At 34.0% G+C, this 25,750-nt stretch overlaps 1 long non-coding RNA gene across 1 annotated transcript in view; it reads left to right on the forward strand.

The window, feature by feature from the left end:
• The window catches only part of LOC123384629, a 269,572-nt gene that overhangs the window by 147,473 nt on the left and 96,349 nt on the right, over positions 1 to 25,750 (forward strand). The window contains exon 2 of the long non-coding RNA XR_006596014.1: positions 13,917 to 13,970. This is a non-coding gene — a long non-coding RNA (uncharacterized LOC123384629). The remainder of the gene's footprint in view (positions 1 to 13,916; positions 13,971 to 25,750) is intronic.

Below are 25,750 nucleotides of genomic sequence, written 5' to 3' on the forward strand. Positions count from 1 at the left end.
CTGATTTGTTCAAATACACCTTCAGCCCATTTCTCTCTCTCTTCTTCTTCTGGAATTCCTATGATTCGGATATTGTTCCATTTGATTGCATAATTTAGTTCTCTAATTCTCCCCTCTTACTCCTGGGTTTTTTTAATCTTTTTCTCAGCTTCCTCTTTTTCCATAATTTTATCTTTTAGTTCACCTATTCTCCCCTCTTCCTCTTCATTCCACGCTGTAGCCACCTCTGTTTTATTTTGTACTTCATTCATAGCATTTTTTAATTCACCATGTCTATTTTTTAGTCCCTTGATCTCTGTAGCAATAGATTCTCTGTTGTTCTTTATGCTTTTTTCAAGCCCAGCGATTAATTTTATGACTGCTATTCTAAATTCTTGTTCCATTATATTGTTTAAATCGTTTTTGATCAATTCGTTAGCCGTCTCTACTTCCTGGAGTTTCTTTTGAGGAGAATTCTTCCATTTCATCATTTTGGATAGTCCCTGCAGTGGCTCCATACTGCAGGGCCCTTCCCCTGTGCTGTGGGCAGTAACTTGTGTTGGTGGGCGTGGCCCTCAGTCAGACCCGATGTCTGCCCCCAGCCCATCGCTGTGGCCACAGTCAGACTGGTGTGTACCTTATCTTCCCCTCTGTCAGGGGCAGGACTCACTGTGGAGTGGTATGACCCCTGTCTGAGCTACTTGCACACTGCCAGGATTGTGGTGCTGCTTCAATGGGATCTGTCATAATAGTTGGGGTGGATCTTTAAAGTGTACAGGGTTGGAAGGGGCAGACTTAGTTTGCTTTTGTCCTCCGTGTTCCCCTGGGGAGAGGCCCTGTATCACTGGGAGGGAGGCAGACCCCTGGGAGGGATGAATCAACAGAATCACATAGTTCGGGATATGCAAGGTGCAAGCAAGTTCGGTGATGGAAACTGGTTCCTTTTGGAATTCTGGCTGGGGGATGGGAGAGGGAGATGGTGCTTGCCAGTGCCTTTGTTCCCTTGCCGAGCTGAGCTCTGTCTTCTGGGGCTCAACAACTCTCCCTCCCGGCGTCCTTTCACCCTCCCCACTCTCTGAGAGCAGAGCTGTTGATTTTTAACATCCCAGATGTTAAGTTCTGCTGGCTGTCAGAACTCACGCAGTCTAGCCCCTCCGCTTTTGCAAGCCAGACTTCGGGGGCTCTGTCTTGCCAGGCGGGCTGCCCCTCCTGGGGAGGGCCCCAGCTCCCTCCCGCCAGTCTGTGTAGCATGCACCGCCTCTCCGCCCTTCCTACCCTCTTCCGTGGGCCTCTTGTCTACGCTTGGCTCCTGAGAGTCCATTCTACTAGTCTTCTGATGGTATTCTAGGTTATTTAGGCAGATGTGGGTGGAATCTAAGTGATCAGCAGGATGAGGTGAGCCCAGTGTCCTCCTACACCGCCATCTTCCTGTACACTCTCTACTCGCTTTTTTTAATGGAGACCCTAATAGTATAGTAGAGAGCATATACACTGAATCCATATACATTTATGTTCTTTAAAACTGTAATAGCATGGAAGATTCTCTATTTTCTTACATTCACATCAATCCCCATAAGAGGATTCTGAATATTTCTTCCCTGTGTCCAGTTCCCTTGGATGAATCTCTATTCATGCAGGGACATTATGTATTGGCCAGCTTCTGTTAACTGCCAATCACTGAGTCAACAAGGTGGGACATTTGTTAACATATTTTTCAGAAGAATTTTGTGTATATAGGTTCATTTTTCCAGAAACTTTCAAGTGAAAAAAATGTAGACAACCATAGAAATAGCAGATGCTGTTCATAAATATAAAGAAGACACAAGTATGTGCACCAGGGAAATCATTACACTTAAACCTAAGAATTAACCAGGAAAATAACAAGTTTGAGTTAGAGCAGTGGTGATAGCACTAAAGAATAAAACAGTAAGGGAAGTAGTAGTCCTAAGTGGATATTGCTGCAATTTAAAATTAGAGGACAGAAAGTTAATTGAGGATGGAATAAAATAGGAACTAAAAAGCCTTGTTCTTTGTTATTTGACTGAATAAGTTTCTAAATATCTAATTTTGCTTAAATTGCAGTCATAAATATTTCAACTTCAAATGGTGGTTTTTTGAAACAATGGAGACTGAAGAGAAGTATAGCATGGATGTGATAGATATGAAACATTTGTGAGACTCCTTTCCAAAAAATCACTAGTAAGAGATATGACCAACCATTTGGCTCATTTCAATTTAACTGAATTAGGTCTCTGTAATCTTGTAATTCCAAAAAGATAGTTGTATCTATCCAAGTTATTTTTTGGCAATAACACTTTCCAATATAAAGTTGTTACTGACAACTACATATTTTTTATTTGATCTCTAATTTCTTAAGGTTGGAAAACATTTTTATCATGTCATTCAAAAACAATTGCATACACCATGGAGAGTAAACTCTAAATGAAATGGCATGACCTACTAGCCCTATCAAAAATCTACTATCTTAGACTGACATTAGTGACAGTCCCCATTTAACTAGGTCAGTTACTAAAAGCAAAATAAAGTGGAAACAAAAATTGTTCAATTTTTTAATGTCAATTGAAATGTTGAGTTTGATTGGCAGAAGCAACAGATTCAAGATAGTTCAGTAAATGGAATTGTCTAACATGACCCTGAGGGCTCACTCTAGGTTACCTGGGAAATGAGCTACCTGGTACTGGAGGAATCTTTCTGCCCTTCCTCCAGAAGGGAGTGCACTTAAGATAATATTCCCATTGGATTTTTTTTAACCCCACACTGAGACTCTAACATCCTTTTGCCCAAGTCCTCAGGAACAGAGTAGCTAGCATTCCCTGACAACTCTCAAACAATTGACACCCATAGTTAGACTGCTTGGTGTCAAGCAGCCCGATTTTTACGCGACTTATCAAAGCTGCTTTCATGCTTTGCCATACAGGGGAGCAATATGGTGGTGTTAGTAGTTCTTGCACTAGAATATAGAATCATACTGGGAGTCTACTTTTACCCTGGCTCCAAGATGTGGGATGATAAGAGAATAAGGGAACCTGTGCCCTAACACCTCTTTTTTCTGACCCTCAATTTGTGAGTTTACTTTCCTCAGTGAAACCTGTTGCTTAACCCTTGCCGTTTTGCAATTGAAGTTCATCCCAAACCTCAGTTTATAAACAAATGAAGACTCATACAGAGAATAAAAAACTCAGATAGTACATATCTAACATATAATTAAATATATATGTAGTGCCATGGCCCTTGACCTCTTCATTTGGGTTTGAAAATGACACCAGTAAAGAGTAAGTGATTTATAAATATTGAATTGGAATGATTTTTCTATAAACACACATACACACATACACACTCACTCACATACACACATACCCACAAGGTAGATGACTATAGTTTGATGCATGTGCAAGGCACTTTGGGATATTTTCTTGAACTCAACGTAGTATGGATCCATGATAAAAATATATAAGTCACAATATTAGATTATAGACAAGCAGCTTTAAAAAATTAGATTTTCCCTACAGTTACTTAGTTTTCTAACTTACTCTGGCATATTTCTTTCTTTCTTCTTCTTTTTTTCTTTCTAACTTTCCTTCTTGCTGTGACACAGACACAAGAGACAACAGATAACAGAAACAGATATAGGGACCAATAAGTGATAAAAAATAAATAGCTTCACAGGAATACATTGATGGAAAAATAGAAGTTTGTTATTTTGACCTTTTTAGATACTCTTGGTTCAGACTTTAAAGAAGATTAAGTAAGAATATATATCTGTTTCTCTCTCTTTCTCCATCTATTCATCTCCTGTATTATAAATACACATACATACATAAACATTCACACATATATATGATTTAAAACCAACAGCCTGCAAATATAGTGAAAATCATTGGCTTTGCAACCAATGAAGGCAGATGAACAAGGTTGGATCGCCTTCAAAACTACATTCTCAGAAAATTATTGTTTTGTATGTGGTAGTTCCCTGAAAGATCCCAGTTTCATATCCCATTTATTTGCTCTGACTTGGAAGTCATCCAGGACAAAAGCTGTTTTTCCAGAAGCATTTATAAAAAATTGTTTAAGGTATTTGTTTAACTTTGCAGCTTCCTAAGGTTGTAGATAATGCTGTTGGAGGAAATAGCAAGCCAATGAAAAAGCTTAAAACCAAAATCTAAGGGGTTTGATATCTATGTGGGCTTTGAAAGAATCTGATATATTTTCTGGGAACCTAGAAGTCCATATGCGTGCATATAATTTTGTGCATACCCAAGGCCCTGAACAAGCTTAAGAAACACCTGAGAAAGCCCTAAAGTCTCAGCTCTGCTTGACCTTGAATCCCAATGCATGCAGGAAGAGAAGAGTAGGCAGAATTATCAATCAACTAGTTGAGTGTTGAAGACATGCCCTAAAAGAAAAAGAAAGAAAGAAAGAAAGAAAGAAAGAAAGAAAGAAAGAAAGGAAGAAAGAAAGAAAACAACAACAACAAAACCACTTTGGCACAGAGTAAAGAGATCTATCGTTTGCACATGTTTAACAAACTTTCTGCCCAGTAGTGACCTGACCACCAGGCTACTAAGCATAGATTTCAGTGGGCCCATAAGATAAAGAATGTAGACTTTGCAGAATTAGTTGATAAAAATCACTAAACAATCAATCAATATTGTTAGGGTAATTAAAGGAGACCTTAAAAAAGAAAATGGAAAGGCATTCCATATTAATGATTTAGAAGTTTTAATATTGTTAAATGGTGAAATTTCCCTAATTGAGCTATATATTCATTGTAATCCATATCAAAATCCCAGATGTCTTTTTCATAGAAATTCACAAACTAAAATTCATAAGGAAATGCAAAGGACCCCAAAAGACAAATCAATCTTAAAAAAGATGAAATTGAAGAACTCAGATATCCTAATTTAAAATATTACCATAGACCTACAATAATCAATAAAGTGTATTTCTGGTATAAGGATAGACAGATTAATGGAAGAGAACATGGAGTCCAGAATAAACTCTGGATATTTATGAAAAATTAATTTTTTACAGGGATGGCAAGAACAATTCAATAGGGAAAAGAGTTCCTTCAAGAAATCATTTGGGACAATTGGATATCCCCAAAGAATGAATTGGGACTACTATTTCATACTTCATATAAAAATTAACTCAATGCATCAAAGGCCTAAATGTAAGTGCTAAAATTAAAAAAAAAAAGTCTTTAAAGAAAACATAAAGGTCCATCTTCATGACTTTGGATATGCAGTAGAATCTTAGATGTGACACATAAGGCAGGGGCCACAAAAGAAATGCAGATAAACTGGACCTCGTCAACATGAAAACCTTATGCTTCAAAGGACACTATCAAGAAAGTGAAAATTCAGGGGGCGCCTGGGTGGCTTAGTCGGTTGAGCGTCCGACTTCAGCTCAGGTCACGATCTCACGGTTCGTGAGTTCGAGCCCCGCGTCAGGCTCTGGGCTGATGGCTCAGAGCCTGGAGCCTGCTTCCGATTCTGTGTCTCCCTCTCTCTCTGCCCCTCCCCCATTCATGCTCTGTCTCTCTCTGTCTCAAAAATAAATAAACATGAAAAAAAATTAAAAAAAAAAAAGAAAGTGAAAATTCAGTACCACTTCACAGCCATTGAGGTGGCTACTAGAAAACATATGGTAAAACAAGTGTAAGGAAAATGTAGAGAAAGGAAAACCCTCCATTTATTTTTGGTTGTAATGTTTTTGGTACAGTTATTTGGAAAACAATTTGGCATTTCTACAGAAACTTAAATATAGAGTTACCATATGATCCAGCAAATTTACTGCTAGGTCTACTGACCCCTCCAACTGAAATTATATGACTATGTGAAAATTTGTATTTGAATGTTTGTAGCAGCATTGTTCATAATAAACAGGTGAAGCATCCCAAATCCTCATCAGCTGATGAATAAACAAAAGGAATAAAATATGAATACATGCTGCAACATGAACGTACCTTGAAAATATGCAGCGTGAAGGAAGCAAGACACAAAAGGCCACATATGGTATGATTTCATTTATATTAAGTGTCCAGAATCCTTGTAGATAGAAAGTAGATTTATTTTGCCTATATCTGGGGGGAATGGTGAGTAGGCAGTTGATTGAAAATGAGTATGGGGTTTCTTTTGGAGATGAAATATTCTGAAATTAGACGATGGTGAAACATCAGTTTAAAAAACACACTGAACTTTACACTTTAAAATAGTGAAGTTTGTAAGTGAATTATGTGTCATTTAAAAAATAAATGAATACTGGCATCAGAAAGACTGGCTCAGACATTCAACATTATGTGTGATATTAGCCACTATGTATCCTACCTGAAACTAAAAATTCTACATCTGCAATGTATCAGGACATTCCTTATAATACTATTGTTAGGAATGTATGCCTCTTACCATATAGTAATTACAAAATTTAATGTAATACAATAATTATGAAATTTACAGAGCCATTTTAATGTATTCCACCCTTTCCATATCGGCATTACAATCATTAACTAATGTTATACTACAATTATCTACTGAGGAATGTGCTGTTATTAACCTCACTTAATGGATAGTAAAATGAGGGGTGGAGATTTTAAGAAAATAGCCCAAGTTGACTCATGTGAATGGAAGAGTAAGGTGTAAACTCAAGAAGCCAAACCCTAGTGCAAAAGCCCTCATTGCCACAATATTTATCCCATGCAAGGAGAGGATACGGGTTTGTACATATGTCTGAATGTATGTATGTTATATATTGACACCATTCCTAGAAAGAGACCAGATCAGCAATATTTCTGTACCTCTGTCCCCTGAGAGAGTTCTGATGCAGAAAATACAATAATCAGGTTGATAAGACAGAGTTAAAAAAAAAAAAAAAAAGGAGATCCAAAAAAAAAAAAAAAAAGCCATGTCAACTGCCATTTCATGAATTGAAGGGTGAAAACATTGGCGGAAGTCCAACTTCAGAAAAGAATCAACGATTGGATAAGGAGAAGCATAGACTAGAGTGTTACAGCAACTTGCTGATCCATGCATACCTCTCTATTTTTTTGTACAGGAATGCACAGTATTTATAATATCAGATTCTGAAACCATTATCCTGGGGTTAATTCCTGGCCTTACCCATTTCTAAGCCTTCTGAATGAATTACTTAATACCCTCCTGCTGCTCACTTCAATTCTTCATCTTTAAATTGTGATAATAATAATACTACCACAAAAAAGCAATATGGGTATTAAGTTAAAGCATCTAATATTGATAATACTATTTCTAGCATATTATAAGGGTTCTATAATTATTAAACATAAGGCTAAAGTATTTTAATAAATAAAGGCCTCCCTATTTTCAGGGGGAGGGCTCTATTAACTGTTTCTCTTTTAATTATGGTGAATCTCTCCACTCACACAAAGGTCTAGAAAAGTCCTTCATTGTGAAATTATATTAGGGTATTGTAAAACACATTTCAACGTGTATATTGAATGCTTCTGCATTCTGTTATGTTGTATGCATGAGAGAATAATATTTTCCATTAAATTTTTTTTTAACAATTCCCAGGTTTATTAGCATCATTGTGTACTAAAGAAAGTGTGACGTTCACACTTAACCTCTCTTTAATATTTCAAATAATGAAAAGGAAACCACTTTTGGATTTTTACTCCTCAATTTGTTACATCTTTCTTATTGTATTTATATTTAAAATGTACTGGGGATATTGTTCAATAAGACATCCCTTATTCTACACATTTGCCAAATTATGTCACAGTATTCTTGTTAATGGTTGTTGAAGACTATCTATCTGCTATTAAAATACATTGGGAGCAAAAATTTTTAAAAAGATATTTAATGATATTTATTTTTTATAGCTCCCTACAATCATTAAAATGTACGCTTATTTACTACTTTTAGCAACATAGAAAATGACTGCTTAAACATGACAGATTTGTAAATGATAGCCATCTGTAAAAATAGGTATATTGATATTATCTTTCATGTGACATAATCATAGTATGCCACAATAACATCAAATTAGGAAATATACTGTATTTGATGTTTAATAAAAGTGCTATGAGTAAACATAGGTAATTAAAATTGATTAATATCTTTTTTACTCTATTTGTTATTTAAAGTTATAACAATTAAATTATTAAATAGAAGCTCAATGAAAAACAATATAAGAATGAAATGTTTTCAATGGAGAGAAGAAAAACATAAACTTCTGGCATGCCAATAAATAAATTGAACTGATGAAAGAAAATTCTTAAGAAATGGAGTACTATCTTTGCAACTATGTTTATCATTTTTTTAAAGATCAATTAAATATTATCTCTAGAAATGGTAATCACTATGATTAGAGAAGTTGTGAAGACTAAAATAAGCACAGAAGTTCTTGAACTTGAATTTCATTAGTAAGCTGAAAAGCATTATTTCATATACTGGAGCAGCTATCGTCTTTCTTAATTATAAAGCAATGAAATCTAAATCTTTTAGAAAAAGCCATTTTTAATAAATCAAACAGCTAAACTTTTTAAGTCTCAGTTTCCAAATCTTTAAATTAGTGATAATAATACTTCTCTTTCAGGGTTCTAAAAATTGCTAAAAATAAATTCAAAGCACATGGCAAAGAGTAGGCATGAAATGGGCAATTAAAAAATACCTAAACTGGAAGGGATTTGGGTGGGAGGGTTGGGCTAAATGGGTGATGGGCATTAAGGAGAGCACTTGTTGGGATGAGCACTTAGTGTTACATGTAAGCAATGAATCACTGGGTTCTACTCCTGAAACCAATACTAACTGTATGTAAAATAACTTGAATTTAAATAAGTAAAGTAAAAAAAAATCTATACCATAATAATATCTAGAACAGCTTAAAGCATTTATTTTACACCTCAATTTTATATGTGCATACATATACTTACATACATATTTAAAATTACATATATAATTTGATAAGATACTAAATACATACAAATAAAACAAATGTCTTGCTTTTAAAAAAAATATTTATTTTTGAGGGCAAGAGACAGAGCATGAGCAGGGGAGGGGCACAGAGAGAGGGAGATACAGAATCCCAAGCAGGCTCCAGTCTCCAAGCTGTCAGCGCATAGTCTGATGCAGGGGCTCGGACCCATGGACGGTGAGATCATAACCTGAGCCAAAGTCAGAAGCTCAACCGAGTGAACCACGCAGGTGCCTCACAAATGTCCTGCTTGAAACTGAGACATTTAAATGCACATTCAATTTAATTTTAATTGGACTATAATGTTTAATTCTACATTGATAAGATACAGAATAAAAGAATTTAAGTATCATTTCATTTTTTTCCCCAGACATTTATAAGGTAAAAATATTTGTGTGGACCCAGAATTAAAGTTAGGTAGGTGAATGTTTTATAATCATCTTTCACATTCAGATAGAAAAAGTGAGAATGTGTGCAATAATGCAAAATTTGTTTCTTTTAGATAAAAAAGATTAACCTTGTTGCAAAAGTTACTTTACATGCATTCTCCAATGTGATTCTTTCAGTTCTGTATTAAAAATAAATAAATAAAATAGATAAATAAATCAATCAATACTATTTATGAGCCACAATTGAAGTTAGCCAATAAGAAAATTGCATGAAGTGACCTGACAGCAGCCTGCATTTTATGACTATCTGGGAAATTTACAAAGTTAATTAAGAAAAAATTAGGGGGGAAAAAGAATAAAACATGAATTTAAGTTGTTGATACTAATACAGAACCAAAAAAACAACATGGGACAATAAAATGCCACTCATTCATGAAGGTTAATGAGGACTAACCACTGAAAAGAACTTAAGAACATGAATATAATTTAATCACAATTCTTATTGAAGTTATCCATGGGAGATCTGCCCTACAAACAGGGCACAACAAAGTCATTACATTAAATGAAGCTTAAATAAGCTTAAAGGAGCTTAGCTAGATTCATAGCTATTATGATCTAGTATGTATGTTGGTCAACTATTTTGTGCTTATATCAGAATGAACCCTAAATGGGAAGGGGGGACTTTTGGGGATAATGTCTAAGGCAGTTCAGGAGCTTCATAATATCCTAAGGACAATATAAGACTAAAAATAAACTGCTTTATGTTTCACTGTTTCCTTCCTCACTGTGGGAGAGGAAACTAAACTTTGTATTTCTATGTTACTTCAGCTATGCATGATTATCTGGAATGTCAGCCACCACTTTGGCAAAATGTTTATGAAAAGAGCACAGGTTATTTATAAATCAACATTTTTCACAAAATATTTGAAAAATGAAAATGGGAACATAATGATTGGCAATGTGAGCACCTTTTTTATTTTTAATTTATGAGAGATAAGACATGCCTTAGGCAATTTTATATTAAACAAGATCCAACTATATTGTCTACAAGAGACTTGCTTTCAATTTAGGACACACATAAGCTGAAAGTGAAGAGATGGAAAAATGATGTTTCATGCACTTGGAAAGCAAAAGAGAATAAGATCAGCTATAATTATATCAGACAAAAAGATATTTCGTCCAAAACTATAACAAGAAACAATTTTATAATAGGGTCAATATCTCAAGAGAATATATTAAATGCAAATATACTGGTGAACAATATTGGAACATCTAAATATGTTAATCAAATATTAACAAACATGAAGGCAGAAATAGGCAGTGACGCAATAACACTTTAATACTCCACTGTCAATAATGGATAGATCACCTAGACAGAAAATCAGTAACCAGATTGGATTTGAATTACACATTAGGCCAAATGGATTTAAGAGATATGTACCAAGTATTCCATTCAACAGCAGCAGAATATACATTCTTCTTAAGTGTACACAGAACGTTATCCACGATAGATCAAATGTTAGGTCTCAAAATTAGTATTAACACATTTAAGAAGATTGAAATTATCTCAAGTTGATTAAAATCATATGTAACCATAGTAGTATAAAATGGAAAACTGTAACAGGAGGAAAGCTTGAAAATTCACAAATATGTGGAAATTAAACAGCATACTCCTGAATAATCAATGGGTCAAAGAAATAAAAATGGAAACCAAAACATATTTGGGGCAAATAAAATAGAAACAAAAATAATCAAAATTTTTACAGAGAAAAATAATTTTTTCAACATTTTACAACCACTTTGGAAAACAAATAATCTTAAACATAATTTTATACTTAACATGTTACCATATACTTAACAATACAAAAATATAATCATTTACTTATCACACAACCCAGTAATCCCATTCCAACATATTTATCCAAGTGAAATTTAAAACATACTGAAATTCTAAATGAAAGTTTATTAAAACTTTGTTCATTATCATTATAAATTGAAAAGTAACCAAATGCCCACTTATATGATGATATTGTGCTACATATGTACAAAAAATACTACTCCATAAAAGAAGGAACAAACTAGGCATGTATGGAAAATCATGAATTCCTGAAGTGCTCAGATGAAAGGCATAGTGGCTCAGTGATATATCTATCATTGTGCTACTACTGGATACCGTGGAACTTATCTGAAGCTATTAATAATTTTATTAAAATCTATATACTTTTCTTTCAAAAGAATAAAAGAAAAAAAACAACGCAAGGATGCATCTTGAAGCATTATGTTACAAAAAAGAGCCCTGACACAAAAGACTATATATACTGTATTTTCTATTTATTTAATTTTTGAAAAAGGAAAGTTATAACTAAAATTTGCATCATACCTGGCTTGTTTGGGGAATGAAGGAAAAATTTGGGATAATGGAATGATTATATTTTTATTATTTTGTTGGTAACAAGATTGTATATGTTGCTACAACTTGTAGAACTCTACATGTAACAAGGTTGAATTTTAATGAATGTAGTTAAATCATGCCTCATTATGTTTATTTAGATAAAGTTATAATATAGAGCTCCTTTAATTTTACATCAATATTTATCCAATTTTAAATATCTAACCACACACTGAGGTCCTAGATAGAAGTGATTTTTCTGACACAAGTGATAAAAGCTCCATTAAAAGTTCACTTTATGATTGACAGCAGACTGTGTGTAGTTGAACATGGCTTACTGGAGTAAAACAGTTGCAAGCTACCATGCAAGCAAGGTAGACAAAAGGAACATTCTCCAGCCACACTGAAACTAATAATGCCATGTCCTCGCAGGAAGATAGATAGACTTGCAATGGTTTCATTTTCCATATGGTGGTGAAACTTTAATTTGTTGTTGCTAAGATCTTTGTTCCCATCATCTAAAATATGGAAAACATGCACTTACATTTACTAATTTTAGATACTCAGAATGATCATTTTGATGATAACATATATCATAAAATTTGTATGAGTAAAATAGCCACTAAGAATAAAAGATATCCTATTACAATCAAATGTTATGATTTCTTACGTATAAGAATTGTGAAGAATTTCTAAGCAATGGCATCAATTTGGAGACTTATAAGAAGAAACCTATGTGACTTTGAAGCTTGGGTTTTAAATTGCAAGTAAATTATACTGTGGTGAATGTAATAGAAAGGAAATGATATACTTACTTATATGTAAGATAATTAAAATGTTTTCAAGCCTTCTGCTCTGCCATTTAGATTTGTTCAAAAGTAATCATTATTATTATTGCATAAAGATGATGCAATTAAGTGATACAATTTAAGCAGTGTAATTTTAAAATTATATTTATCCACAAGAGTTTTAAAATATTCACCATTCCTTTATGAATTTTTCCCAACTCAATATTACAGACTGTGTTAATCTATAATATCAAATAATTTCATTATTGGCTGTGATTCAGAATATCTATATGGCTTTCTCCCAAAAAAGCACTCAGTGATTTTTTTTTTGCCTTACACACTGAATTCTGATACATTTATAAAAAGCATTGAAAGTTTGTCCTGAGAATTAGAAAGAGACTGTCTATGTTAATTATGCCCTTGAATGACTAATGCATAATATCAAGTGGATACAGAAAAAGAGGGGGAGCAATAAATAAAGGAGTATTGTGAGTAAAAAGGGACTTCATTAAACTACTAGATGTAATTTGCCACTTATCATAAAATTGCCCAATGAACACTTCCAAAATTAATAGTGAGCAGAAATGTTATTGAAAGGTCTAAGTGTTCTTTACAATGACTAGATAATAATAGGATGAAAATTACCCAAAAGACATATAACCATAAAACATAAAAGAGTGATTTAATTTGGATTTTTATAAAATACAACTATGTGGATGATATTAGTTATCATTGAAACTATTTTGAAAAATATTTTGTATGTGAGTTAGAATTATGATATATATGATGGTTTATAATTTCTGGGAAAATAAGAATGTATAAAAACAGATTTAGTCAACTGACAAATATGTTAACATGAAAAATCATCTTAATACTTATTAACCAAATGTTCTGTTGAGGACTGTGGACAATTTGCCTAGCAATCCTCCTTACAAGATTTGCCTAAAAATCTTCCTTACTGTATAATAGTTAATGAGTATGAATTTATCTTTTAATATCGATTAGTAGTTCAAACTTTTTTGACAGTTTATCCTTGTAAATCATTGGTGTAAATTTAGGAAGAAAATGGTATATTAAAATCACCTAGAGGCATTTATGTATGCATGTATGTATGCTCATGGATGTATTTATGCTAACTTAGGATTGGTTGGTATACATTCTTCTAAAATGTAGGCAATAGATCACTATTAAGAGTGTTGTAAAGAAATATCTGCCCAAAACTGATTAAAAATCTTATAAAGGTTTAAAATTTGATTTTATACATTTCTTTTATTCCAGTACTTTCATTTTAGTGCAAATAAGTATTTTACTTCAATTTAGTACCACATTTTCAATGAAAAAAATTACTAGCATTACTACTAACCACATGACTGATTTTTTTTTTTCAATTTCTATGACCAGGTTGCAGAACATCGATTAACCAGAAATACATTACCAGATCAAAGTGATTTAATGGTAGGTGATTGCATTTTTTACTTTAAATACCTTGGCAAATGATTTGAAGGGTACACTCAGAGCATATTGAAAGAAATTAGGATTTCAGTATTTCACAGTGATATATGAAGACTTTTTTTTTGTCTTTCAAGAGAACTCTGTTGTTTTTTAAAAATACATGTCATGCTAAGTTAGAATACTGTATATGTACTGTTAGCTTGCAAAAAAAAAAAAAAGAAAAAAAAAGACCTATCTCTAAATGGCATTGATTTTCTAGATATTTTATTAAAGATAGAGAGTATAGGATAATTTAAAAACTTGATATTCTAGCAAAATTGAAATGTCAAAATTAGGTTGTATCAACATGGAGCTATTTAAAAAAATTGGAAATTATCTTGACAAGCAAGAGATATCAGAATCTTGACAAATAATCCATGTGACTTATGTATTTTAAAATGTAATATAATTAAATTTACTACATTATTTTACATATATGAGCAAATGTAGGTTATATTCTGGGACTACACACAGGATTTGCAGATGAGGCTTTAAAACCCAAGCCCCTCAAAAGTAGTCCTAAAATGAGCATTACAAATATAGAATCAATATATTGTTTCCTTCACGTGAGCATTAAAAAAAGTTTATTGAGGTTCTACTTAACATATTCCAGACATCTTCTTAGTAACTGGACATATGACCATATACAAAAAAGAATATCTTTTCTCTTATGTAGCCTACAATTGCAGAAAGATCCAAATGGTATTCAAATTTTTATTCAATATAGCATTCATTATTAATAAATTATATGCATATATATATATACAATATACATGCACACCATACAGTATATAAAATTACAGAGAAATATATAACATACATAATATTTAATATATAAGGTAAATATATCTAATATACATATTATCATAGATGATTAGGTAGAATTGAAATCCATCTTTAGCCAAATAAATATCTGTGGAGAGTAGAGACATCAAATCCAAACAGTCTGAGATGAGATGCTGCATGGAATTCTTGAAGAACAGAAAGGAGGTAATACAGTAAAGCCATTGGAAATTTCTGAGCAAGGCGCTGAATGACTTTATTTGACTTAGAATTTTAAGTGCCAGTTTGCTGCTATATATGGAACAGTCTGTATGAGGCTGGGCAGGTTGGAGGCAAGGTGATCACTTCTGAGGCTACGCAGTAGTCCAAAAGTAGAATTAGAAACATAATAATGGGAATGGTGAGCAATAATGAGAATGAAATATATACTTTAGGTAGTTTTAAAATGTTTGTCGTAGATTGTGTTAAGTGTATGGGAAAAAAAGGAGTCAGGAATTCATTTATTTAGCTTGAATAAAACCAAAGTAAATTATGGTATCAGTTCTTGAGATTGGGTGAGAAATAGAGATGTAGCATATCATAGGTATTCAGAGGTACAGTTTTAGACATTTTTATTTTGTACTGTTTATTTGCAAGGGTAATCAACAAATTGTCAAGAAAGCACAAATCCCTGGAAACCTGTACCAAAAGACCTGTCAGTACCACAATTCTTTGTTTATTCAAATTTTCATAGTGATGACTCAGGACCTTGAGAAAAAAAATACAAGTTTTACACAAAGTATTTTATTTGGTATGATTGTCTTCTTCATTTCACAGACTCCTTTTAATTGAATGCTTTTCTCAGGTGTATTTTCCTTTGAAAATATTTGTGTGAAGTAGGCCATGTAAGTACCAGAACTTCCAACTCAGAAATAGGAAGCAAAAATAATTTTGTATGTAACTCAGACAGGCTACTTTGAAAATCAAAATGATCAAATGTGTATTTTAGTCTGTTTTTTTTTGCTATGCTAATTTAATTTATTATCATCATATTATAGTTCAATAGCATAATTAAAACATCAAATGTGGAACCCATAGTCCAAAGAATATTCAATATTTTATGTAGAAAACAATGCCAGATCCCCAGCGTCCGTATCTACTTCTCTTCTAAGGTATCCGTGGGCTCTGCTCAGGAGTCAGCCTACGTCAAGAATCATGACTGATCTCATCCATTTAAATTTATGCTAGTATCTCTTGTAACTGGAGAGGAAGTGGTATGGGATTGGGGTATGGGGATTGTTAACAGAACACAATAAAACTTAAGGAGAGTAATTATCAAGGTGGCAGCTTCCTGCTCTTTGCTAGGTTTAGATTCCTTGGAGAAGTTTCTTTGGCTCCGTCAGTTCATAATTTATCCTGGGGGATATATGGCCTCTGGAATGGAGGCAGAGAACATGGTATATAACTCTAATTTTTGGACTTTTGAGATAGCACCCAATTTTTTATCTTTATTCCATAGTTGTGCTTCGTGCCATTCATCAAATACAAATCTTGGGTGATTCTTGGGTTTGAGGGTAAAAATCATCAAGCTCTTGGTTGTCATTACCTTTGGGTAGGTACTTGATATTTTATGTCTTTTGTTGGCTAGTTCTTTATCTTTATGAAATTAGTTACATACCTTGGCTGTAGTTAACTTTCTTTCAGTTTTATTTTCCACATATAATTTTAAAACCATGTTTTATATACTTGGCATTTTGATGTGATTTTAGGAGGAAGAAAATATTTTAAAAATCCTTAGTTTCAAACTGAATCTTTAATCAGTGCTTATTAAATGCTATTAAGTGCCTATTAAATGCTATTTATGAAGTATTTAGTGGGTTGGCAAAAAGCTAACATAAAACACTCTCTAAGTGGAAAGCTCTTTCTTAGAGATTCTCGAAATAGTAATGTTCAGATTATCTTAATGGTGTAATTTAATCATGTATTATAGGTAAGAAACCATGGAAGATCATGTAATAAATCATTAATAGGATTGTATCTGTTTTACTGATTTCAGTTTGGTCCTTACCACTAACAGTCACCAGATATAGGACTAATACTTCACATGCTGATAAAGTTGAATAGTTTTCCTACAGATTAAGGAGGAAAAGCCACTTGGTTATCTTAAAAAGGTTAAAAAATATATAATGGGATAGGTTTATATGGAATATGACTTGGAAGTACCTTGAACACTTTCACAGAAATCCTTGTCTTAGTGATTTTAGTCTTTGTGTCTCTGCTGACATACCCTGTGTTTTCAGTGATTTTTTCTTTAATTTTTCAGAATATTTACAATATCTGCCTTAAACTGATTGCCAACTGAATGTAACATAACATATAGGCTATCTTGGGTTTGGTTTCTATAAACTGTACCTGCATGGATTATATGTCACATTTCCTGTTTCTTCACAATTGTAACATTTTTAATTGTTTACTCATTACTCTATGAAAAGATTTAGACCTTTTGAATTCTATGATATTTTTGTGAATTGGTTTGATCTTTTTTCCAGATTGATTGAGGTATATAGACAAATAAATTGGTAATATATTTAAAGTATACAATGTGATGATTTGATACAGTGTATACAGTGTTAAAGGATTCCCACAATCAAGTTAATTAACACATCCATCACTTCATGTGGTTATCTTTTTTAAAATTTTTCAAATTTTTGTAAGAACACTTAAAGATATACTCTCTTGGCAAATTCCAGTTATTTACTGCAGTATTATCATAGTTATCATGCTATACTTTAGTTCCTCAGGATTTATTCATCTTACAACTGAAAGTTTCTACCTTTCTATCAACTTCTTTCCTCCACACCTCTGCCCCTCAGCCCCTGGCAACCACAAGATCCCAAGTACCATTATATACTCTATTTCTATGAATTCAACTTCCTTCTTCTTCTTTTTTTTAAGATTACACATTTAAGTGATACCATGCAGTATTTCTCTTTCTCTCTCTCTCTGATTTATTTCACTTAACATGATGTCCTCTAGTTTCATCTGTGTTGTCACAACTGGCAGAATTTCCTTTTTTTTAAGGCTGATTATTCTATTGTATATATACAATGGAATTATTTATTTCTGTAAATAATTCACTTTTATTTCTGAAAACCATGTTAAATAATTGAAAATACTTCATTTTTTTCACAGTTCATTTCTCTTTTATAAGAGGTATCTTATTTCAGGCACAGCACATTTTCTTTATCCATGCATCTATTGATGGACACTAACATTATGGAAAACAGTATGGAGGATCCTGTTAAAAATAGAACTACTGTATGATCCAGCAACCTCACTTCCAGATCTACATCCAAGGGAAGTAAAATCACCATCTTAAAGAGATATTTGTATTTCTATGTTCATTGCAACATTATTCACAATGGCCAAGATGTAGTTTGATGTTTTTGTCATAGATTTCAATTTAGTTACTGGCTATTCATTCTGAGCTTGTGTAGTCTTGAATGTATGATGCTATAAACATATGGAAAGCCTAATATTTCTCCAAGCAATTACAAGTTGGCAGGGCCCTACATCTAAACTGTTTCCTTTAAAATTCTTTTCAAGGCATAATTCCAGATTTTGTTAGGGCGAGACTACTGTGTAACTTAACTCTGTCGTGTTCCTTATCCAAAGTTAAGGCCTTTCTGTGTCTAAACTTAAGACCTTGAGCTTTGAAGTTGTAAAAATGTAGACTCTGAAGTCTCCTGGGGCTGGATCTCCAACTTCCCCCAGAATTGCTCAACAACTAGTTTCCCTCTTCTGTCAACTCACCTGGTCTCTGACAAGTTTCAGGACGCTCTGCTGGGCCTAAGCAGTCAATCCCTCATTTGGAAAACACAGAGGGAACCCGTGAGCATAATTTATTTTTTGAATGTCAAAGTTCCACATATATCAGTTGTTTTACCTCTCCTGAAAACTTTCCTCTGCTCCCTCAGCTCACTGAGAACACCACACTGTGCTGGGACTCCAGCTTGCTGTACGCCACAGTTGGGGAAAGTCCCCCAGTCAGGGTAGTAAATCCAATATGGGGCTCACCTTGCAGGTGTCCTTGTTCTTAGGTATCGAACACTTAAACACATTTCCTTATAGATTTTTCCAAGTTTTGCATAGATTTACAACATGAGTGCTCTTTCTGTACAAGGTGTATAAGTTGGAACAGATTTTCTCTTGGGAAAAAATCGAGAAGTGGTGTGTAAAATATCATAGGTTTTTATTTCCATAAATAATTCACTTTTATTTCTGGAATATCATGTTAAACAATTGAAAATACTTCATTTTTTTTTCACCATGCATTTTTCTTTTATAAGAAGCATCTTACTTCAGGCACAGTTTTGTTTCTTGTATGCTGATTTACGTAGGTACCAAAAGAAGTCTGGGTTGTTTATCATGGATCTATAAGTTGTCCACACCTAACCTCTGATATTTGCTTCCAAATCTTCATAAGAATTTGGGAAATTCTTCTCAAGTCCTTTGACTCTTGACTGCCATTTTAGATAAGGGCACATCACCATAAACCAATTAGAAACTGAGCTGATTCAAAACTGAAATTCACTTTTTGTAAAGGTTAGTGTACTTCTGTTTCACCTTGTACCTCAGATGTATCCTGTCACAGATTCCAAGCACAAATCTTACTAATTTCCTTCTAACTTACCATTTTACTTTATTCTAACTTTTGTAACACTATGAACATGCCTCCTTAGGATTTCTGCTTTTTTCCTGGAGGTATTCAAAATCAGCAAGTGGCTTAAGGGTAAATGTAGCACAGATTGTCAGATTCAGGCCTTAAACCAAGATATTGACCCTTTGGTTATATCTTACTCAAAAAGACAAAAAAAAAAAAAAAAAAAAAAAAACAACTCTACCGTGAACCGGAGTTTATAGACCATTCTTTTTAATGCAAAACAAACTATCAGCTTTAAATATAGAAAGAATTTGTGTTTTCCATCACAACCCTAATAGAAAATATATTATCATGTATTAACAGAGACAATGTCAACCAGTATTACTTTTAAGTCAGTTCATAAACCTTTTTAGAATGCACAGAAATACTTTGTGATTCATTAAAAACATGTGAATTTCCAGAACAGTGAACTAATATATCATTAAGGTGAACTAATATATCGTCATATCACATCTGTATAAACTATTTTGATTATGTATACTTATTTGGAAATATCATGGATAAAGTCACAATAGTTATTTCCTTTATGTAACATAGATTTTTTTAAGAGGAAAATTTAGAGATACTTAGATTAGGACATGGAAGGGTGCAGTCGCCATCATAGTAATTAGTTATATCTTTTTTGGTCCTTTTGTTCTTGCTTTTTAGCTTTAGGGAAAAAAAATTAAAAATCTGCTTTCAAAGCCTGACACAGAACAAAGCGGGGAAAATAGCTAATTTGAGTGGTTAGGTCTTTTAGTAATTGCTTGGACTTAAGACCTTTGAAACAGTGAAGAGCTAACAAATGGATGCCAGAAAATAAAATATTCATTTCAAAAAGACAAGAAGTTTTCAACTCTGGAAGACATTGAATATTGTAGGGCACCTGGCTGGCTCAGTTGGTAGAGCAAGTTAATCTGAGGTTATGAGTTCAAGCCCCATGTTGGATGTAGACATTACTTTAAAACAAAACCTTCAAAAAAGCAATAAAAATAAGTAATAGTATACCAGGGTGTAGTTATTTGCCTGGATTCTAAGAAAACTACATACCAATATTTTTGTTATAAATTCTAGACCACTATGATTAGGAAAGGAGATTTTGTGTAACAAATATCAGTTGTGTGGCAAGATAATGCAAAAAGTTTCCTAGAATATAGGTACTGCTAAATTTCCTAAGATAATGTTTCTCTGAAAGATTATGTTTCTCTAAGTATGTCTTTAGTTTGCATTAAGTCTGCATGGTAGTTTCTTTTCTGTGGGCATTATGTGTTTGCCTAACTGCAGCAATTGTTTACAGTGTATGAGAAGCCATGCTCCTCGCATTCATAAAAGCCAGGTAGCCATTTTCTCTATCTCATTATGATAGAAAGAATATAAGAAAGCAGAGAACAGGCTCGGCTGTCTTAGCTCCATACAGATAGTACTGTTAATGTCTTATATTAATTATTAATTACATAAGATTGAATAATTCAGATCTTGAGAAGTAAAACCGAAGTTGGATTCTGCTGAGACTGTTTTCGGGCTTTTTGGCAAGACAAGCCTGAGTCTTGGTGGCAGGGGAGTGCTCCCGATTATTAATCATCCTGGTAGAGGGATGAGTCCATGAGTGGAAAGAAAAGCAAACACAAATATATTTTATTAGGAATGATAAGGAAATTGTTTTATTATACATTAAGTCATTCAAATAGCTCTTGTAAAAATTTACAGAACAATCTATGAGCCAAAAATGTAAGGAGTTAGATCTAATATGTGCATGAAGCTAAATAGCCCAATTATTTATTATTTAGAGTATTTCTGGGACTAGTTACAGATTGAAACTTTAAGGTTTAATGGAGTACCAAAGAAGAAAAAATAATACCTACTTTATCCCCAAGGTTGGAACAAAAAGCAAGGTATGGCACTATATTCAGAATGTTGCAGGCAAAATGATGTAACCTCATTACTACTAACTCCGATTACAGATGTAATTTTAGGTGTATTGTTAATGGGATCAATACTACAGAGCTTTTGATTTGAATGGGCTTATTTACTTAGCCACTTGCACAGCTACTTTACTCTGAGGTCAGAGAGTCAGAATGCAGCCCTATGATGAGAAACAAATAAAAAAGAAAGCAAACCTCAGAGGGGTTTCACTTTGGCTTCTCACATAATTGTGGCAGCAGGAAGAGCAAATTGGTCTGATAATCCCCACATATACCCCAAAAGGAAAGTTCTAAGATTCTTTCCATAGCAAAAAACATGTGAACAAGGGAACAACAACTAGGTATCTCCTGCCAAAGAAAGTGTTTTGTAGGTGAGGTGTTTAGGCAAAAGGTAAATGATTACTCATTTCAGATCAATGGTGGTTATTGGGAGTATGCTCATAGCTGAATTTTAGAAAGGTAACACCGTATTTAGCTATGGGGTTTATTTCTTGTTTATTAACTGTTAGGAAGGAAGTTGGCCGAGCAACTTATATTTCAGTTTCAAGTGAATAAAGTATTGGAGAAAAGAAGTATGAGTACAGTGGTGGATGTTTCCAGGCTTCCTGTTACTGTTCATCAATACCTAAAAACCTGGTGGTGGGAATGGGATGAATGATGATCATTGACCAAAGCGCACTTATCAAATTAAGATGTAGATGCCACACTCTTCCAAGATTCTGGCAAGACCATGACAGACTTTTAAAATTAATCCTGTCACAGATAACTTCCTTTTTAGTTCAACTGTCAAGAAAAGGTATAACTTTCCAAATCATCTTCTATTAGCTGGACTTGATACCATGTTTTTATTGTTTTCCTCTGGATTTTAAGGTCTGAAAAGAGTAAAGGTCTACATATCATCAAACTCTCCTTCTATCACTTCTTTCTTTTTTCCTAGGTGAAATCTGGATTTCTGAAAAGGCCATATTTCTTTCTCTCTCTCTCTTTTTTTTAATTTTATTTTTTATTTTTTAAAATGTACATCCAAATTAGTTAGCATATAGTGAAACAATGATTTCGGCAGTAGATTCCTTAATGCCCCTTGCCCATTTAGCCCATCCTCCCTCCCGCAACCCCTCCAGCAACACTCAGTTTGTTCTCCATATTTATGAGTCTCTTCTGTTTTGTCCCCCTCCTTGTTTTTATATTATTTTTGTATCCCTTCACTTATGTTCATCTGTTTTGTCCTCATATGAGTGAAGTCATATGATTTTTGTCTTTCTCTGACTGACTAATTTCACTTAGCATAATACCCTCCAGTTCCATCCATGTAGTTGCAAATAGCAAGATTTCATTCTTTTTGATTGGTGAGTAATACTCCATTGTATATACATACCACTTTTTTTTATCCATTCGTCCATTGATGGACATTTGGGCTTTTTCTGTACTTTGGCTACTGTTGACAGTGCTGCTATAAACATGGGGGTGCATGTGTCCCTTTGAAACAGCACACCTGTATCCCTTGGATAAATGCCTAGTAGTGCAATTACTGGGTCATAGGGTAGTTCTATTTTTAGTTTTTTGAGAAACCTCCATACTGTTTTCCAGAGTGGCTGCACCAGCTTGCATTCCCACCAACAATGCAAAAGAGATCCTCTTTCTCCGCATCCTCACCAACATCTGTTGTTGCCTGAGTTGTTAATGTTAGCCATTCTGACAGGTGTAAGGTGGTATCTCACTGTGATTTTGATTTGTATTTACCTAATGATGAGTGATGTTGAGCATTTTTTCATGTGTTGGTTGGCCATCTGGATGTCTTCTTTGGAGAAGTGTCTATTCATGTCTTTTGCCCATTTCTTCACTGGCTTACTTGTTTTTTGGGTGTTGAGTTTGATAAGTTCTTTGTAGATTTTGGATACTAACCCTTTATCTGATATGTCATGTGCAAATATCTTCTCACATTCTGTCAGTTGCCTTTTAGTTTTGCTGATTGTTTCATTGGCTGTGCAGAAGCTTTTTATTTTGATGAGGTCCCAATAGTTCATTTTTGCTTTTGTTTCCCTTGCCTCCAGAGACATGTTGAGTAAGAAGTTGCTGCGGCCAAGGTCAAAGAGTTTTTTTGCCTGCTTTCTCCTGGAGCATTTTGATGGCTTCCTGTCTTACATGGAGGTCTTTCATCCACTTTGAGTTTATTTTTGTGTATGGTGTTAGAAAGTATTCCAGGTTCATTCTTCTGCATGTTGCTGTCCAGTTTTCCCAGCACCACTTGCTGAAGAGACTGTCTTTATTCCATTGGATATTCTTTCCTGCTTTGCAAAGATTAGTTGGCCATACGTTTGTGAGTCCATTTCTGGGTTCTCTATTCTGTTCCATTGATCTGAGTGTCTGTTGTTGTGCCAGTACCATAGTGTCTTGATGATTACAGCTTTGTAGTATAGCTTGAAGTCTGGGATTGTGATGCCTCCTGCTTTGGCTATTCAGCGTCTTTTCTGGTTCGTACAACTTTTAGGATTATTTGTTCAGCTCTGTGAAGAATGCTGGTGTTACTTTGATAGGGATTGCGTTGAATATGTAGATTGCTTTGGGTAGTATCGACATGTGAACAATATTTGTTCTTCCCATCCAGGAGCATGGAATCTTTTCCCATTTCTTTGTGTCTTCTTCAATTTCTTTCATAAGCTTTCTATAGTTTTCAGTGTATAGATTTTTCACCTATTTCTTTAGATTTATTCCTAGGTATTTTATGGTTTTTGGTGCAACTGTAAATGGGATTGATTCCTTGATTTCTCTTTCTGTCGCTTCATTGTTGGTGTGTAGGAATGCAACCAATTTCTGTTCATTGATTTTATATCCTGCGACTTTGCTGAATTCATGAATTAGTTCTAGCAGTTTTTTGGTGTAATCTTTTGGGTTTTCCATGTAGAGTATCATGTCATCTATGAAGAGTGAAAGTTTGACCTCCTCCTGGCCAATTTGGATGCCTTTTATTTCTTTGTGTTGTCTGATTGCAGAGGCTAAGACTTCCAATATTATGTTGAATAACAGTGGTGAGAGTGGACATCCCTGTCTTGTTCCTGATCTTCAGGGGAAAGCTGTCAGTTTTTCCCCATTGAGGATGATATTAGCATTGGGTCGTTCATATGGCTTTTATGATCTCGAGGTATGCTCCTTCTATCCCTACTTTCTTGAGGGTTTTTATCAAGAAAGGTTCTGTATTTTGTCAAATGCTTTCTCTACATCTATTGAGAGTATCCTATGGTTCTTGTCCTTTCTTTTATTGATGTGATGAATCACGTTAATTGTTTTGTGGATATTGAACCAGCCCTGCATCCCAGGTATAAATCCCACGTGGTTGTGGTGAATAATTTTTTTAATGTATTGTTGGATCCAGTGGCTACTATATTGTTGAGGATTTTTGCATCCATGTTCATCAGGGAAATTGGTCTATAGTTCTCCTTTTTATTGTGGTGTCTGTCTGTTTTTTTAAAATTTTTTTTTAACGTTTATTTATTTTTGAGACAGAGAGAGACAGAGCATGAATGGGGGAGGGCCAGAGAGAGGGAGACACAGAATCTGAAACAGGCTCCAGGCTCTGAGCTGTCAGCACAGAGCCTGACGCGGGGCTCGAACTCACGACCATGAGATCATGACCTGAGCCGAAGTTGGAAGCTTAACTGACTGAGCCACCCAGGCGCCCCTCTGTCTGGTTTTTTGAATCAAGGTAATGCTGGCTTCATGGAAAGAGTTTGGAAGTTTTCCTTCCATTTCTATTTTTTGGAACAGCTTCAAGAGAATAGGTGCTAACTCTTCCTTAAATGTTTGGTAGAATTCCCCTGGAAAGCCATCTGGCCCTGGACTCTTGTTTTTTGGCAGGTTTTTGATTACTAATTCGATTTCCTTACTGGTTATGGGTCTGTTCAAATTTTCTGTTTCTTCCTGTTTCAGTTTTGGTAGTGTATATATTACTAGGAATTTGTCCATTTCTTCCATATTGCCCATTTTACTGGCATATAATTGCTTATAATATTCTCTTGTTATTGTTTTTATTTCTGTTGTGTTGGTTGTGATCTCTCCTCTTTCATTCTTGATTTTATTTATTTTGGTTCTTTCCTTTTTCTTTTGGATCAAACTGGCTAGTGATTTATCAATTTTGTTAATTCTTTCAAAGAACCAGCTTCTGGTTTCATTGATCTGTTCTACTGTGTTTTTGGTTTTGATGGCATTGTTATATGGTCTAATCTTTATTATTTCCTGTCTTCTGCTAGTTTTGGGTTTTATTTGCTGTTCTTTTTCCAGATCCATAAGGAATAAGGTTAGGTTGTGTATCTGAGATCTTTCTTCATTCTGTAGGAAGGTCTGGATTGCTATACACTTTCCTC

The sequence above is a fragment of the Felis catus genome, chromosome A1, assembly GCF_018350175.1.
Source record: "Felis catus isolate Fca126 chromosome A1, F.catus_Fca126_mat1.0, whole genome shotgun sequence".
Lineage (NCBI taxonomy): Eukaryota > Metazoa > Chordata > Mammalia > Carnivora > Felidae > Felis > Felis catus.